Source organism: Poecilia reticulata, chromosome 8 (assembly GCF_904066995.2).
Source record: "Poecilia reticulata chromosome 8, P_reticulata-male-v2, whole genome shotgun sequence".
NCBI classification, from domain to species: domain Eukaryota; kingdom Metazoa; phylum Chordata; class Actinopteri; order Cyprinodontiformes; family Poeciliidae; genus Poecilia; species Poecilia reticulata.
Genome location: NC_088837.1, coordinates 24,164,101 through 24,183,635, shown reverse-complemented (window position 1 = coordinate 24,183,635; position 19,535 = coordinate 24,164,101). Strand labels below are relative to the sequence as shown.

The window sequence follows — 19,535 nt, the reverse complement described above, 5'->3', positions numbered from 1 at the left end:
GCTGAGCTTCCAGAGAAGTCACGAAGTCACTGAGTAAATATGTACGACAAATAAAATTCCATACAGAAATCACAACTTGGCTTTCAAAGCGCGATCTGGAGAAGAGTTATTGCTGATTTTTGTAAACCTGTAAAATTAAATACTGTAAAATTAACATCCATACTTTGACAGCTCCCTGCTTCTTGTTCAGCCCAGTAAACCCACACAAGCTCATCAGTACAGGATTAGTACTGTCTGGTTATCCGTGGCCATCTTTCCAAGAATATCGCGCTTTAACCGCCTCTGACTCCGCAGGCACCAGATCAGACACAGCTCCACGTTCTGGCGGACCGTAGAGCCGCTGTTAGCAAGGCTAACGTTTTAAGAAGCGAAGAGGGACGATGGTTCTGTTCCGTGTCCAATAGGAGGTTTAAGTTAGCTCAGATATTTTCTTTATCACCTCTCTGTGGCTCTTCTTTTCTTTAGTTTCTGCGCTCTGCTGTTTTGAGAAATTACTTTCTGATGCTCCCCAAAGCGTAAGACGGGTCAAACTTGGACCAGTAATAACCCAGCATTTATGATGGACGTTTGCCAGAACAAATCAGTTTTTCAACAACACCATCAAAATCCTCTTAGCCACTTTAAATTAAGGCATTCTGACCTTATTCATACACAAAAATACAAAGCATCTTTCGGGCCCCTCAAAGCGCCAGGGCCCTAAGCTGGTAAACCCATGCGTACCGGAGGCATGGGTTTACCGGACCTCCAGGGATTGTGGAGGTTACTGTCCTCCTGACACTTCATGCATTTTATAAGTCAACCAGGTCAGATGAATGTCAGAGTATCTTAAGTAGAAAAACTAAAATGTAGAAAGTGGTTTGTATTATTTTGTCTCCCACAAAAATGAATGCATTGAAATCAGAAATATTCTGTTAATCTGGCAAATTTAAAACCAACAACAAAATACAACATGCAGTAAAAGTGGAAACTAAAAGAAACTTTAGATACTGAGAACCATGAAAGCAGAAGAAAGTTAAGAACAGGAAAAAAAACCCTCTCAGCTTCTCAAAGTTTTATTCAGTTAGATCTTGCTTGTGGACCACCTCAGTACTTTCTGCACATAAGTTTAATTTTTAAACACCTTGGTAAATATTGGTGTTTATCACGTCATTCGTCCTGAATGGAAAGTGTGAATCAGAGGGAGAGGTCAGGAGATCCAGCTTCCTATAAAATGCCTGGTGGATTCCTGTTGAGCTCAACCTCAGGCTGCACAACTCAAAGGAGCTGCTGACCAAGTCGCCTCTGGAAAACCTCACTGGACCAAATCCCAGCTCTGCTCTCTGCACAGTAAGCCTTTTGAAACCTTGTATCTGAAACTAACACAGACATGCTGCATTAGGCTAAATAAATTATTCTGCTGATGTCCTATCAGTGGAAACCTAGGTTAGCAGTGTTAATTTTGACAGCAACTTTTTAATTCAGTTTAGTCATAATTTCATCAGAATTGTTTCAGTCTTAGTTGATTAATAACATTTAGTTGAAAAAATGTAATGTAAAATATAAATACTTTCGAATCAATTAACTTGAAGTTTTAAGTATTAGTATTATTAGGATTATTAATAATGATAGTTTTAACCAGTTATGGCATAACGTTCTTGCCTGATTATGAAATACAAAAAAGAAAGAAAAAACACTTTTAACTTTTTCAAACATCTTTATTTTCTGACCTTCCTTTGAATAACAACATATTCTAATAAAGCTGGCCTGTTCTGCCTTAAATTATATAAATTGTCCCTAAAAAATTGCATTTTTATAATTGTTTTACATATAACCTATAAAAAGTAAAATTGACTAATGCTGCTGTATTAATCATATTCACTGTGCTACAAAAACCAGGACAGGAAACTGAATCAATCAAAATGTTCCGTCTCTAGGGAACAACGATCTTTGGCAGTCTTTCCACGCTGCCCTAAATATTGCCCATGTTTCAGCAACTTTTAATTGTCAAATGAAGAACGACTGCGCATTTTGCAAGATGGGTGTCTCTCATAGTGAAGCCATAAATCTCTGCATGTTCTACACATAGTAAAGCACATCAGCCTGAACTGACGTTATAGTGCAACCAAGCAAACTTTAGCTTGACGTTAGCGTCGTGTGCGCCAGGAGTTATGAGAATTTTTATAGCTTAGCATGAAATTTATCAGAAGCCAATTGTTGGGTAAGATTTTATGCATAACGTTTGAAAAAATATCAGCACAGTGAATCTTCAGCTGCTGCTTAAGATTCCTAGAGTTTTGTCCACCAAGTTTAAATCCATATTTACCTCTGTCTCCCTCCACATTTCCGTTCATTTTTCAGAAGAGTTTAAGATTCTTTCTGGGTTTGCTTCAAGCAGCAGGGGGCGGGTAGCAGGCATGGGGTTTGAGCTCCTGCTCCTTTAATCCTTCGTGACCCAAGTGCCCGTTTTGGAAGGGTTTTTTTAATATATTTTTTATTTTTATTTGTGCAACAGGAGGCCTGTTTGTGCAAAATAAATTAGTCTGGCTGCCCTCGGTCTAATACTCAGGATTCTCAGTGTCTCCATGTTGTTAAGGCACCGGGCCCATGGTAAGGGGGCGGGGTGGACGGTGACCTCTAACTATCAGATTATGGACGAGAATTTTTTTTTTTCCAACATACACTGATTTGTAAATAAAAACGTAGGTCTGATGTTCAAATTAGAAAAAAACGTAATTTATTTTCAAAATTGTCCTCACAATTGCAGAAAAACTCCCCCAAACACAGAAATGGTTCAGCTGCAGAGAAAACTTCTGGCTTCAGTTTTATTATTCTGCCCCAGTTCTGGACTAAATACTCGGTTCGCTAGAGGTAGCCTGAGTTGGTCCTCCCGCTGTGGGTCAGAACCAGATATCCTGATATAAAGAAACGATACGGCGCAGCTCAAAGCACCGGTACCACCTGCTCAGCGCTCGCTCTGCTTCTTCTTAACTTAATGATACCACCAGGCAGGTTAAACCCGCTGCTGACGGGAGCCTCTGTGGCTCAACGGTAACGAAACAGAAAAGCCGGATCTGAAGGTCTGTCTGTGCTAGCGCCTCATAAATTAAATCCCCCTGTTGGTCTCAGCAGAGCGGCTATTCATGCAGGGCCGGCCCAAGGTAAATGAGGCCTTAGGTAGAATCTGAGTTGGCCTCCTGCCCCGTCCTGCTAACAACATCATTATCACTAACAGAGTTTATTATTAAATTATGAAAGAGGAGGCCAAGGTTTATTGGCTGAGTTTAAAATCAATCACTGATTATTGGCTATTATTTGTTATGATGTATTTGTGAAGAAACCCAGCTCAAACACAAAGATTAAACCATATTGTAGCCATGGTAACACAATAATCAAACTATCAAAATGACTCTTTGCACTTTTACAAAGTAAACTTCGTAATTAAATCCTAAAAGTACAATTTTCATTGTATCTCTGCTGAAAACATTAAATGAAATTCAATAACATTGTCATTCTCAATAAACAAATGCTAAAGTTTTAGATCTATAATCTGTGTTACAATTCAGCCATTTATTTCTAGGGGTCCCTGAATGTCTGCAGGGCTTCTGAATGGCCCCTACCAACAGCTACTGCGTTTTCTTTGCCTTCATATCTCAGTGTAATAATACTAGATCTCAGAGGAGCTAACATCAAAAAATGATGCAGAGTTAATTACTCTGAGCTTTTTCCTTCTTCAGAGCAGTCTGCAGCCAAGTTTCTATGGAGGCTAAACAGTAAGATATTATCAGGGTTTATTTAATCAAATATTTCATTACCAGCTACATTCTCTCCTTCAATCTGCTTAAAAACTACAGTCTCAGATCAACTCAGCCCTCCAGGACTGACAGCAGCAAAAGCCCCTCAACAGCACCTTGATACCTATCAGGAAAAACAAACTAAATTTGATTTGCATTTTCCCCACATGATGGCAGTAATATAGCATAATCTGATTAAATATTAGATTAATGATTAGTATGGGTTGTTGTTATGTTGTTGTGTTTTAAGATCTTGCTCAATGTGCCCCTTTTTAACTTTGAGCCCCGGCCCTCTAAAGGTCTCTGCACGGCCCTGTGGAGATGAGTTCTTATTCCGTGGATTACATCTGCTTCCTGAATATTTATGCAATAGATCAACAAAATCCAATTCCCTTTTCATATTATTAAGGTTCTCAACTTGTTTTTCTGAATCCAGTAATTCCTACAATGCAAAATAACATGTTCTAATGTCTCATCTCCCTTATGATCAAATTTCCCTGTCTGATGTTTCCCTATCAAAAATAGTGAGATATTCAATCCAGTGTGTCTGATTCTAAGTCATGAAATAATTACCTCTTCTCTCCTGATTCTTTGTTCTTCTCATTTCTCCAGTTCTCTTTTGGGTTTTATCAAACCACCATCCTTTCTTTTCTTCTACTTTTGCCACTTCTCTTTCATTTTTTGTTTAATTATACACTTTATTTATGTTATACTAAAACCAACATTAATATTCTTACCAGATTGGTCCTTAGCCATCCTTAAGCCTTAATTCCCCTTAAGACTGTGATGTGCTGGAAACAATAAAAAAATTAGTGTTAGCCTCATTATATTGATTCTATAAAGTATTTGTTGTATTTCAATTAATATATCTGGTCGACTATCTGACTGATTATGTGCAAACTGCCTAATGATGAACTACAATCTGGACAAATAATTGATTTAATGGTCTGCAGGGTTGGTTCTTGGCATGAATACATGAGGGGACAGGCAGAAATGTGAAGAGGGCATCATTATCCTCCATGATAATTATTAACATTGTTGACTTGCGTTTGCTTCATGGTATTGAGGTAAACTGTGTCCAATCCAACAACAACAAAAAAATCTCATACCCTAAGACCTTGAAAATGAAAGATAGTCTTCATCCAAGATTGAACAACCAACAACATAACATTTATCTACTTGGATGGTTTTTATGCAGCTATACATCTTAAACTAATTTGAACCTAAAAACAATAACCTAAATTTCAAACAGGATAAACAAACAGTACTGCTACAGCAGTCTTTGGTTAGAAACCGAAAGGTTTTTCTTACCACTCATATTTTTCTACTTAGTCTTCACATCTTGCATAGCAGAGGACTCTAGCCATGTTCATGTACGGTAGCCGGCAGGAAAGAAATATCTTAAATATGCACCGAATGGACGCTTTGGTTAGCTGCCCTGCATTGGCTGAGGTGGTGCACACAAATTTAAATCCACATATTACAGTGGAATACAGCTACATCCGGTGGGCACTAGAAAAACGACCTATAATCGTTACCACAGCAACCCTCCCAGGATAAAGTTGGAAAGTAAGTTGGTGGTGTGTGAGCTCCCTCTACTGGTCACAGTGGTACTGTTCAGGTTCGGTACTGTTCAGGTTCTGTACCAGTGGTCTCAAAGTCCGGTCCATAAGGACAGGTGTCACCTGGCTCCAATATCCGCTCATTAGCAGAGCTCTATAGAGCTGGACCGCATGCTGGAGAGGCAACTTAGTAGAGATGAAATGATTAATCATGATGACTTGATTATGGAAATAACTGATTTAATAAGTGATTAATTACTAACTGGAATATATAGACTCAATAAAAGGCAGTCAGAGCAGTAATTAAGCCAAAACTGTACAAAATATATATAACAAATATATTTCCCAAAACTCCTCAGGTGGCATTGATTTAGTTTCACTCGGTTCAGATTCTCTGAATAAATCTCCAATTAAGCATTTTTTGCATCCAATTATTAATCAGTTAATCCAATAAATAATAAACAGATAAGTTGAGCAGAACGGACTGAGCTCGTTATTTTATAAGTATTTTTTATAGGAAATGATGAAGAGTTCACTAAAGCAATGGTGGTGTCACATTATAATTCTTTATTTTCATCTTTAAATGTATTTGTGATAATAAATAAAAAGGCTTAAATGAAACTGTAAAATGTGCCATTTTTGTTCTGATGAATTGATTAATTGATAATTTAATATGCAACTGAAATAATAGTTGCAGCACAACTCCTCCGATATTTAACTCCAGTGTGGAAGACAAGAGTCAGATCTAAGAGCATTTACTGAACTTGGAGACGTCTGTTCTGCATTGACTCAAACTTTGCATTTTTCAGTGTTGTACTTTTATTATCCTCAAAAGCTTCCAAATATCAGTGGGACTGTATGTAAATATATGAGCCTATTTGAATAATTTGAACCGTTGTAAATCAGAGAAATGGTCAAATAAATCAAAACTTTTGTCTGATTTGACCCAGACTTCCTCTGATTCATGTTTTCTGAAGTTATTCCCATCTTCTTCGCCCAAAAAATGACATATCAGAATGGTTTTATCTTCCAGATTCCTGTAACATCTCTCCCTTTTTGTGATGGCTAAAGCTGACCAGTTTGTGGAGGAGATTTTCTCCTGGATCAAGCAGGGGAAGGAGTATGCAGACAAGCTGGAGAAACTGGCAGGAGAACTGGAGTCTGGAAGTGGGGGCAGAACAACTCAAGAACATTTGACTGAAGCTGAGAATATTTTAAAGTCAAGCAATAAAACAGTGGCCAGCATTCAGAATTTGTTTGAGGAATTGAAGGGTGAGAAGCTGAACTCCAACCCGGATCCAGAGAAGCTCCATCAGCACATCCTGACTGATGTTCTGGTGGCTTTGGGAATCCACACACAACTGGACATGTCCAACATTGACCATCTACCTGAAAAGCTGATAAAATGTCTTGAAGAGCTCGGGTTCTCACACATCCTGAAGAATGTCTGTGTTGTTCTCATAATCTTCAACCTGGAAACTGGTTCAGAAAGTTTATGGAGTCAGATCGGAATTAGTGATGTGGAGGCTTCTGAAGGCGTCACGGTAAGACTTTTACTGTAGCTACATCACATCAAATATATGATTCAAATACATATTCAGTTCAGTTGACACATGTAGTATCAATTCACATTACAACATCAAACATAAATATATTTCACTGGAACTCGATGTGAAAGACCAACAAATTGTTATACAGCTGCGAAGTAGAAAGACTCAAAACATTTTTTACAAATAAAACCTGAAAAGTGCAGTGTGCAAAAGTATTCAACCCCCTGAGTCAATATGTTGTGGAACCACCTCTTGCTTCAGTCTCAGTTTCTTGTCTTTCAGGGTTTTTCTCCACCAGTTTTGCACATCCAGACTGAAATTTTGCTCATTCTTCTTCACCAAACGGTTCAAGCTGAGTCGGATTAGATGGAGAGCTTTGTTAACAGCACAGAGTCATGTATAATTTTATATTTTACAATTGTTTACAACCTGGTGAATAATTTTGCAAGCAACTGGACATCATCTCTCTGCAGTTTATAAGTCCTTTCAAATGAATCATCAATTCAAATGAATCTAAATTATATTAAACATTAAACTAAGATCAGTTCATTCAAACCAGTTTAAAGGTTTTCTAGTTAAATAAACCCAGCAGGTTGTATCAAGTCATTCATTCCTGGATGAACATGTTGGATCCCTGGACTCAGATTATCACAGTTTGATATTTATCTTCATCTTTGTTTAATAATTAATAACAGTGCTTTTGTTTATGAGTGAAACTTTAATCTCTTACTTTGACTAGACCTAATGCCATCTGTCCAATCTTGTACTGATCTCCTGCTGATCCACAGCTTATAGGAGCAGCTACAGAATACTTTCGTCCAGAAGAAATCAACAGCTGGAGAGATCAGATTGAGAACAACCATGTGACAGAAGCCAGTCGACCTCTGAGGAGCAGAGCCATGGAGATCCTGGAGATCATCAGGACGCTATGGAAAAAGTTCAGCATCATTGAGTATGTTGGTCGGCTGTGAAATCACACAAACATTAATGGTTCAGGTTTTCCTGAAAAGCAGCCAGAATGTTGTTGAGAAATAATCTTAAAATGTTACTCTCCTACTTTTTCCCCACAGGAAATCTCTCAAATATCTCTTCATAATCAGAGGCATCAAAAATGTGAAAAAGCAGACCGAACGTGAGAAGAGAGCGCTGATTGACTACGCAATTGAAAACTCCCAAGAAGAAGAGGTTAAACAGTGGTTCAGAGACAATCCAGAGTCAGATGCCTTTTTCCATTTGTTAAATTTTGCATGCATTATACAACAAAACCTGAGAAGGGATTTGGTTAGGGAGAAGGAGGGAAAGAAGATTGAACTGATCTTCTTGGCCCATGGATCGATTGAGAACCGGATGATTCCTGCCAAATGTCTGCTGCCTTCGACGTCCATCACAAACGTCGTGCTGTATTCTCCCTGGAACTGCAGCCTGACTACTAGAGCGGCCTACAGCATCGCTACAGGAAGCATCCGGCCTGATCACCGGCAGTTTGAGTGCAGATTCCCAACTAACCAATTCAGCTGGCCTTTCAGGTGGCTTTTGAGATGGTTTTACCCCTGTCGTTATCCTGAGGAGGCCCATACACCACCCGATCTGCCCCGTAACTGGAACTCCATAAACAGTTCTGTAACTTCAAAGATCCCTAACATCATGGTTAGTCCTGTAGGAAAACCAGGAGACAGGGCATTTGAAGATCTCATTGCTCTAGAAATGTATCTTGGTGAACCAGCAGCCAACCGGTATGTCATCCCCTACCTTGCCTCCTGGATCGGTGAGGTGCCCTTCTTTATTGTCATGTTGGCCATTTCTATGGTGGTCTCTTTCTCTGAATACGAAGTCACCGTCCACGAAGTCACCGTCCACCTGGCCGCCTGCCTGGGAAAATCACCCAGAAAAGCTGTAATGCAGGAAGAAGAGCTGAGGCGGCAGTACGCCTACACTGTGGACAACACTGTCATGACCGTTCCAATAGAAACAATCTCTACCAAACTCCGTCGCGTGTTTGACATGTTCAGGGCTGTTTTTGGTGATTAGTCTCCATCTTCCTAAATGCCAATCCAGACCTGCAGTACAGAAGCACAGAGCAGACGCTTTCCCACATTTATTTTATCTGAATAGAGAACTGGTTAATTTTCCAACGATATTTTTCAAGATAAATTAATTTCCTGTTTTCTGCGAATCTTTTTCTCAGTGGTTTTGTCCGGATATACATTTTCTGATGGTTTTCTCAGAAGGAGTAAATCTTGAGAAAATATAGTTTGCCATTTAACACACACACCAATCTTCTTGTTATCTTGAGAAAACCATAGGTAAAGTGTTTATGTGTAAAATATCTGGTTTCTGGTTCTGTACTGGAGAACCGAATGGGTTCACAAGGTTCACAGGTTTTCTTCAGTTTATTTCTTCTCTGTTTTCTCTGCTTGCCTGAGTTTCTCTTCTCAGTTCAGTTTTAGTAAAGTGGAGTTTGGCCTTCCTCACACAGGAAGACCAAATTTAAAGAGTACTTAAAAACTGAACTGTTGAAATAATTAAATGCTATATAAAACTCTGAAATGTTTTAACAACTGGCTTAAAGTAAAGGAGGATTAGGAAGCAGCTTTATGTACTGATAGTTTTAACTGTAATCAAGTTATTATCGTGTTTTTGATGTATTTGTAGTCATAAAATAAGTCAGTCATGTGATGCAGGTTGTTGATGGGCTAGAAACAGAGGAGACGTTAACTCACTGACGGGTCAGGATGTGAACCGAGACAACAGAGAAACTAAGCAGGAGCCCGAGCTGATCACTGGGCCTTCAGGAAGCAGACGGCAAAGAAATAAGAAAAGGAGCTGCTGAGAGAAAAGGATGGAAGGTGACCTTTGACCTGCCTCAGGTCAAGATCAGAGCCTAAAACTCCATCTAATGCAGGCCTGATGTCTAACTCCAGCTGGTTAAAGGTGAAATCCACCTGATTCTGCATCTACTTGATGCTTGGATAGACCATAGCAGCAGCAGAGCCCATAAATCTGCCACTAAGCAGAGGAACAGCAGACAGGCAGCCGTCTCACACAAACCCAAACATCCTGAATCAAAGAGGATCCAAGGGCCGCAGAACAGCAGAGGGAAACTTCCCAAAGTCTGCAGTTAAATCAGACCTCTAACGTCGGCGAAGGCCTGGACTCCAACATTCAAGGCAAAGAGGGAGGGAGGGAGGGAGAGAGAGAGAGAGAGAGAGAGAGAGAGAGAGAGAGAGAGAGAGAGAGAGAGAGAGAGAGAGAGAGAGAGGGAGAGAGGGAGGGAGTCTCTCCTCTCTCTGAAGAGGATAACAGTCATCAGCTGGGAACAGGAGGAATCAGAGAAACCAACCTGAGGACGGCAGCCTGACCTGCAGCTGCTGCTCCATCCCACCTCATCATCATCACGTCTTGAGCTGCAGCTCCTACTGCTGTCAGTGTCAGACTGAGGGAAATATATTTAGATTTATTTAGCTCTATAATCATGTGCATTATATTATCTCCTGATTGCTGCTGCCGCATCAAACTGTAACTGCAAAACTTTTCCTTATTAATAAATATCAAGCATAAAAAAATCTAAGACGGTGTGAAACTCACTGAGTCATGATAGTTTATGTGGTAAAATAGCTGCAGCGCATGGTTGTAGAGAATTAAAGGCTGTAAAAGTTTGATGGGCATAAACTGAAGAACAGTTTCCAGGGGTCAAAGGTGAGCCGTTCTGCTCAGACTGCAGTTGGTCTGATTGATCAGGATGATCAACCTGCATCAATCACTGATTTTCTCAAACTATCAGCAGCAAGAAACTCTGAAGACATTAAACTTGTTTCTGCTTTTATTTCCACTTTAATCTCAAAATAAATGTAACATAATGAGAACATCCTCCGAGACGTGAGGACGTTCCCCAGTGACGTTAAATATGACTATAAAACATCCAGACTTCAGTACATCTAGTGATTCTTCAGGTCCAGTTTGTTAAAGAGATTCTGATATTTGTTCATGTTTATTCTGGGTTTTTGATCAAATCTTTATTTCCTATCAACGACCTGGATTATTCCAGCATCTGGAGATAATCTGCTGCAGGAATAATCCAGGTGTTTGAAGGGCGGCTGAGTGGATCAGAACCAGACGACAGGATTCTCAGGTTTAGAGTCTCAATAATTAAACTCTGAGATTCAAACTTTCCACCAGGAAGTAGAGCTGAAACTAATGATTGTTTAATAATCGATTGTTCTTTTACTGACAATCAGATAAATATTGATACATTCTGCAGATTTTTCGTTTAACCTCTCAAGCCTTTTTATGCAATATTGGAGAAACAAATAATGCAAATAAAATCATTTTTAAAAACTAGAAAATTACATTTTATTGCTCAAAATGCAGGAACAACATTCCTTTAGTGAACATTTAGCAAATGAAGCATCTGCAGCTAAAAAGTCATTAAGATCAACATGTGAAAAGATCAAACTGACTTAATACAGAACAGAACTGATTATTGATTATTTTAGATTAATCAACAGCAAAAGATGCTTAATGTGAGATTTATAATTATTTCAATCTAAAGTCTTTCAGTGAAACTTGAGTCAGATTCTCAGACATCAAATCATGTTTAGCAAATAAAACAACTGCAGCTTGATATTTTTAAAAAGCAGGATTGAGACATGAGTAGCATGACGTCATGAACGGTTAGCTTTCACGCGCCCGGTTCAGTTTGACTTGAAAAAATGGCCGGAGTTCGGTAAAATACATAAATAATAGTAATACAGCAACCACCGCGTTTTACTTTTATAACACACAAGCAAACACAGGATTGTAAAAATAATATATACCATTTTGTAAAAAAAAAAATAAAAAAAGACTGCAAAACAGTTTGTAATTACAGACTGTGCCAGGAGTCTCACGAAGTCAAACGAAGTAAACTACAAATATTTCAAAACATTATTCACAGAAAAGAATGTGTTTTTGTTTCGCGTTTCGCGAAAACTGGCAAAAAGAAACTGAGACTATAAAGAAAGTCCAGACTAAATAGGTAGAAACTGAAACTGCTCTGATTTAATTATCGGACGGGTCTTTATCAGTAGCTCTGGAGAGCTGAAGACAGCAGAACCGCACGCTGAGAATCCAACAACATGCCTGGAGAAAGGTAAAGAAATAACTCATTTACACTATTTATTTACATCTGTGATTAATTAATCAACAGCTTCACAGCATAAGTAATAAAATGTACTTGCTTCTGTTGGTGATGGCATGAGGCTCCTACTCAAAGTGCCCAGATGGAGTCGTGCTAGCCGTGTGTTTGTACATGATGCTGTTCCACATGTGCAGCTGTGCTCAGGAATCTTATGTATAAATCATGTGTAGATTATCTGTGTCATGCAATAATGTAATTGCAATTTTAGTAAATCCTGTTTTTAGTACAGTGAGATTTTCTTCAAGATTGTAGAATCATTGGCGTCATCATTTATTTGTGACTCGGTGAATAATTCATGTTTAGTTTATTTTTCTCTTATTTTGTTTGTTTCTTACCTTTTTTCACTATGGACCTTTTTGTGTCTAGAGTAAAGATTTATTGATTGATTGATTGATTGATTGATCTGTTCACTTGAAATTGTTTAACTGAAACTGTGAACACAGATCCATCATTTTTAAATCTCTTTAAAATGAGAAGCAGAGAGCAGATGCTTTCTAAACAAATATATTTAATGTATTTTTCTCAAGATAAAGAAAGAAATATAGCCTGTTAATAATGATTTGATTAAACATGATGTGAATGTTTCCGCTTTATTTACTCCATACTGGAAAATAACTTTTAATGTGTCTAAAATCAAGCTTTGTTTTAGCCAACAATCTGCTGTGATATAACATCTATCTGACACAAAGATACTGAACTTGATGTAAGATGTGCTGAATTTAAGATCATTCAAATGGTTAAAATTACATTTAAATAGGAGAATGTGCCATGCTTGAAAAGGTACAAAGTTTATTTTAAAGGTGCAGTATTTAGGCTGTGATGACTTCCTGATGGCAGAAGAGCAGGAGTTTCTTAAAGAGACAGAGGCCCAATTTCAAGGCATTAAATTTAAAAATCCAATGTATTTTAAATCATGTATGATGTAAGTAGCATTTTTAGAACAACTGAAGATAATATAACTACTGGATTTTGCTATAAAATAACACTATTTGGTTGGAAAACACATAATACGTTTCCTTTAAAATAATTTGTGACATTAAAGTGCTTTCAGCTTTCATGTCCAAATATTTGGACACCAGACTTAACCGTTCCTAACAGCAAACAAGCTAATAGTTTATATATTCTGTTAGACACACTTTTTATCTCTAATATATCTAGTATTAGAGATGTTTGTCTTTGTTTTGCTCATTTCTTTTGTTTTCTAAAACAGAGTAACTCTTCCTGTCTTACAGGTGGAGGCTACAGCGCACCTTGTGTCAGTACGTCACTGATACTCTGACTTACATGGCAACGGTGAAACATTTTTATGAGATATTCTCTGAGTGGAAGGACTGCAGGGAGATGGAGTATGTGAAAATGATGAGTATGAAAGAAATGGCTGATGAAATTGACCCCACTTTTGCCAAGTCAGAGGGCAAATGGCCGTCTTTTTGTAAATACATCAAGAGCAGCTTCCAGCTCAAGGCGGAGAGTAAACTTTTAGATCTGGAAAAGACGCTGGCTGAAGTGTTGGAAGACACGCTGGGAGGTCTGGAGAAACTCAACACTTTCCTGGATGCAGTGGAGAAGCTGGCGGTCACATCTCTGCAGGTTTTCACTGAGAACCAGATCATCTACCTTCCTGAAAAGATCAGTTTTGATGATGTTCAAGCTGTGATCAGCTCTGCACAACAAATCTGTCCTCTCCTCCTGGAGTTCAAACGAGACGCAAAGACCTTCTTCCTCCCAAAGCTTCACAATGTGGAGATTCTGGCATTCCAGCTGCAGAATTACATAGACACCGCCAACAGGATATGTGTAATTCACAGCCAGAGGTAATTTATAAACATAAAGAATGAACTGTGATGTTGTTTTGAATAAAATAACATTTTAAGCTTTTATCTTTCACAGCTTTAACGTTGACATTTGCATGGAAATGGCTGAAGATGAAGAAATTGCAGTGAATCCTGATGACCTGTGTGAAAACGACATGCAGAAGATGACAGATCAGATCAAGCTACTTGACAAAATCAGGTAATTTTTCACTATTTTTTCAGTTGAATATTTGCAAGGAAGCTGGAACCTTTGTAGATTCTTTTAACATAAAAAATACAAGTAGAAAACCTGAAAACATCATTTTACAGCAGGGATGGCCGTTTAGATTCTGCAACTTGAAAGCTATAACATGTAATTTTCATTTTAAAAAAATAAAAAATTCCACACATTTGTTCAAGCTGGAGCCTTTTAGATCTGTCAATCAGGAAATAATAGAAACAACTTACCGTTCCAGAACTAACCTAGCACACCCAAGAGTGATTGACAGCGCTAAGACCCGCCTCCTGGCTCTGATTGGTTGTTTGTAGTTAGCTTTGAGGCAAAGCAGAAATAGATTTTTTTTTTTATAGATTATCTCATATTATATTGTCAGGACCAGAGTTGGGTAGTAACTAGTTACATTTAATTGAGCCACTTTTTTTTTAAGTAGTCTTAGGTGTATTTTTACTATGCTGTACTTTTTACTTTTACTATAGTAAAATGTCTGTATTTTCTACCCACTGATTGAAAATAACATGTTTTAACCAAAAATTCACCAGACACAGAGACACACCTGCAGTTTTTGTTTAAGTTTTATAAGTTTTTTATTGAAAGAAACTGATTTGGAAAAATATTATTTTTCCCAAATTTGTTATTTATTTGAATTATTGTCATTTTCGTTATTAAATTACAAAAATTTCCACTTAACTTTACATTTTGGTCTGTCTGATTATCTAAGTTTTAAATATCAAATGATTGATAATTTGATCAGTTACGCAGTACTTGAGTAGACTTTTTACCAAATACTTTTTTAGTCTTCATTCATTTCTTGGATGGCTACTTTTTAATTTTACTTATGCCAGGTAAGATATGTTGAAGTAGTGCTACTTTTACTTGAGTAATATTTTTGGGTTTTCTACCATTCATTCTCAGAACTAAGTGCTCCTCTTTCATTGTGTGTATTGGACTTTTTTTGTCACCGATCCTATTTGTTCTGTCTATTCACCAGATTTTTAGCAGATAATGTGGCCCTGTTCAGGATGAGTCCATATAGTTCCTAATGGGAAAAGGTTAATCTCAGAGTCAGGGATGAGGCTTGGCCTGAAGTGGAGGAGATGAATTAACTTGATGTGCTGTTATTAAAGATGGTGGAAATGACAGAAGAGTTGTCTGCACTAAGGTGTGGCGTTATTGTCATGATGAAGAAAAAGCTCAACACAAACACACCAATTTTCCACAGCAGAGTATTTATAGTAGAACAGTTTGTAGAACAATAGTCTTAATTTACTACAGTCAGTCACGAAATTAGGATTCTGTATTAGGTGCGTTGTGTTAGATTAGCTAATAGCAGCGGTAGCTAATCAACCGCCGCTGTTATAATGGCTAATAGCAGCGGTAGCTAATCAACCACCGCTGTTATAATGGCTAACAGCAGCGGTAGCTAATCAACCGCCGCTGTTATAATGGCTAATAGCAGCGGTAGCTAATCAACCACCGCTGTTATAATGGCTAACAGCAGCGGTAGCTAATCAACCGCCGCTGTTATAATGGCTAATAGCAGCGGTAGCTAATCAACCACCGCTGTTATAATGGCTAACAGCAGCGGTAGCTAATCAACCACAGTGATTGCTTATTAATAATCGCAAAATAAACACCAAGCCTAAAAACATAACATTCTAATTCACTGAATGTTCTGTTCTCTGTTCGGAAAATGTTCGTCTTTTGGGTTGTTGAATCCTGAAACGAGCGTTGTTATCGGTTGCTATGGCAACGAGTGTGCGTGTAACGTCGTCAACGCAGAGAGCGATAAATAAAAAGTAATTTTGAGTTGTCCTTTAACGGGTTTTTTACGTTATTCTCCCCTTTGCTGTGGCGCCCTGCATTAAATTAATAAATTAATTGTTAATTAATTTATAAAGAATCGTCTTTCTGCCCATAGTGTGGTGCGCATGCGCAAAATTTCCGGATGTCCTTATAACAGTGTATAACATGCATTTGTGTCAAAACATTTTTTTCTTGTTTTAATGTGCGCTAAAAGTTTTAAATAATCTTCTAACAATACATTTCTTGAATGAATTATAATTATCTTGCATATAATTTTTATTTTTTTTTTTTTTTCTTTTCCATTTCATGTTAGAATTATTTATTGAATTAAAATTTGCTCCACAGGATGGACGAGGACGTCCGGGTGGAGTTCCTGTTCCAGGATGTCTCTTCAGCTGGTTTCATCAACATCTTTAATGAGCAACAACCCAAACTGCTAGAGTTCCTAGATGAGGTGGAGCAGTGTGCCGTTCAGCTAGACAAGATGAGCAAAGGAGCAAAGATCTCCAGTATCACAAGCAGCTCAGTGGGAGCCGCTGGAGGAATCCTCTCCATTGTTGGTTTGGCCTTAATCCCAGTCACAGCCGGAGCGTCTGTAGGACTGACCATCGCCGGTGTGACGATGGGGGTAACAAGTGGAGCCAACAGTGTGGTAACCACCTTAACAGAGGCTGGAGTTAATTCTACTCAACAGAAAAAGCAAATCAAGTCTTTGGGAAGTTCTATGAGGATTTCCAAAGGTCCAGGATTCTCTTGATGAGGTGATGAAACAAGTAATTAATCTGGAGCAAAGTAACATAGACGTGTTGCTGGGAGTAGTCAGGAGTGCTCATAAACTATATAGCATAGGAAAAGGTATTGATTCCATTATTGATAGTGCTGATGTTGGTCAGGCAGCAGTTAAAGGGCCTCTCGCTCTCACCAAGGGAGCCAGAGCTGGTGTCATTGCCCTTAAAGCCCTCTTCCTCGGCATGGATATATTCTTCATCGCCAAAGAAAGCCTGAGTCTGGCTAAAGGCACCAAGACTAAAGTCTCAAAGTTCCTCAGAGCCAGAGCTGCATTGTTCTGCTCGCAGATGGAGTCATGGGAGAAGATCTGCAACTCTTTGTGTCAAAGCAAACTGACCAAAGAAGAAAACAAAAATATCCTACAGATGGCATTTTTTCAAGAGGGCATTTAAGAAACTAGATCTGAAGGGATAAAGAAAATAAAAGTATGGATGACATAGAAAACTGGTGACCTGTCCAGGTGACCCCGCCTCTCGCCTGGAACGTCAGCTGGAGAGGCAGCAGCATCTCCTGACGCCATTAAGGGACAAGGGTGTTAGAAAATGGATGGATGGATGACATTAAAAAAGGTACGACATAATGGAGGACCACATGCTGAAGGTGGATTGTCAGAAAGAGCAGGAGCTTCTTAAAGAGACAGAAACCTAATTTCAAGGTGTTGAATTGTGAAGTTAAATTCTTTTCATATTTGATATAAACAGCATTTTTATAACAACTGAAGGTAATTGATTGTATCTTGTTTGTGCTATAAAATGGCAACTTGTGCCTGGAAAATACAAAATTTTGCCTCTGTTAGAATTTAGTTCATTCATTTGAAAATGAAACCATTTAAAATAATCTAAACATACATTTCCAGATGTGTTTCCAGAAGGAATTGATTAGTTTTCATTTAATGTTTTATGTTGTTGTTTCTTCCTTATTTCTGTTTTAATGTTCACTGTAAATAAAAATGTCTCTAATTTACAGTAAAATATACCATAAAATTCTGGCAACCACAGCTGCCGACATTTTACCGTAAACTAGAGACGTTTTTGTTTTTTTTACAGTGTATGCCTTGATTTACAGTTTTTGCTGGTATTTCATTCATTGCTGTAGATGATTATATACAAAGGATAAAAAATAATGTTTGCAATGTTATGTATTTTAGGTTAAACTTTGTTTTGTCACTATATATTCTACAATCCTTCATATAAATTTTAAACTAAATAGACAAACATGTTTTACTTCTGTCTGTTTATGTCATTAAAAGACTGAATGGAGAACAATATGAGTCCAATTTGATTTATGTCTTTGTGTATTTATTGCTGTTCAAACTTCATTATCTTATTTGACTGTTTTTCATTTAATTTGGGAAAATCTTCAATATTTATCGTGTATTATGCAGTTAGAATAGTATAATCAGAATGCTGAGTATCATTTTATTCAGACCAAACAGTAATTAGTGTTTAGCTTTAACTCATGATCAACAACAGCTGCAAACAGATAAAGCTGAAGATAAAATATTTCCCACAGCCTGCAGCAGATGTCTGACTTCTTCTCAGACAGGAAGTCTGATGTGTTCACTTCCTGTGGTCAGATCGTTATCTACGCAGCGCTAAGGAAGTTCCACAGTTTATCTTTTACTTTAAACTCAGATCTAACAATATAAACTCAATAAAGAAATAAAGACCTGGATTATTCCAGCATCTGGAGATAATCTGCTGCAGGAATAATCCAGGTGTTTGAAGGGCGGCTGAGTGGATCAGAACCAGACGACAGGATTCTCAGGTTTAGAGTCTCAATAATTAAACTCAGAGATTCAAACTTTCCACCAGGAAGTAGAGCTGAAACTAATGATTGTTTAATAATCGATTGTTCTTTTACTGACAATCAGATAAATATTGATACATTCTGCAGATTTTTCGTTTAACCTCTCAAGCCTTTTTATGCAATATTGGAGAAACAAATAATGCAAATAAAATCATTTTTAAAAACTAGAAAATTACATTTTATTGCTCAAAATGCAGGAAAAACATTCCTTTAGTGAACATTTAGCAAATGAAGCATCTGCAGCTAAAAAGTCATTAAGATCAACATGTGAAAAGATCAAACTGACTTAATACAGAACAGAACTGATTATTGATTATTTTAATTAATCAACAGCAAAAGATGCTTAATGTGAGATTTATAATTATTTCAATCTAAAGTCTTTCAGTGAAACTTGAGTCAGATTCTCAGACATCAAATCATGTTTAGCAAATAAAACAACTGCAGCTTGATAATTTTAAAAAGCAGGATTGAGACATGAGTAGCATGACGTCATGAACGGTTAGCTTTCACGCGCCCGGTTCAGTTTGACTTGAAAAAATGGCCGGAGTTCGGTAAAATACATAAATAATAGTAATACAGCAACCACCGCGTTTTACTTTTATAATACACAAGCAAACACAGCATTGTAAAAATAATATATACCATTTTGTAAAAAAATTAAAAAATTTAAAAAAAGACTGCAAAACAGTTTGTAATTACAGACTGTGCCAGGAGTCTCACGAAGTCAAACGAAGTAAACTACAAATATTTCAAAACATTATTCACAGAAAAGAATGTGTTTTTATTTATTTTACTTTACCAGGGAGGTGGCAGAAAGGTGTCCAAAAGACAAATGTTCCAGGGTCCGGCTGGCGAGCTTGAAATGTCGTCTGACCAGTTTTCGCGTTTCGCGAAAACTGGCAAAAAGAAACTGAGACTATAAAGAAAGTCCAGACTAAATAGGTAGAAACTGAAACTGCTCTGATTTAATTATCGGACGGGTCTTTATCAGTAGCTCTGGAGAGCTGAAGACAGCAGAACCGCACGCTGAGAATCCAACAAC

General features: G+C 37.8%; 1 long non-coding RNA gene and 1 pseudogene across 1 annotated transcript; one reads left to right on the top strand and one right to left on the bottom strand.

Moving 5' to 3' along the window:
• Nucleotides 1–1,095: 1,095 nt before the first annotated feature.
• Nucleotides 1,096–5,277, bottom strand: LOC145552668 (uncharacterized). Its single transcript, XR_014088815.1, has 3 exons — nt 5,082–5,277; nt 4,508–4,561; nt 1,096–1,355 (listed from the first exon to the last, which is right to left on the bottom strand). It is a non-coding gene; the product is annotated as an uncharacterized LOC145552668 (long non-coding RNA).
• Nucleotides 5,278–11,996: 6,719 nt separating this feature from the next.
• On the top strand, nt 11,997–17,235 carry LOC108166475 (uncharacterized; annotated as a pseudogene).
• Nucleotides 17,236–19,535: the final 2,300 nt, after the last annotated feature.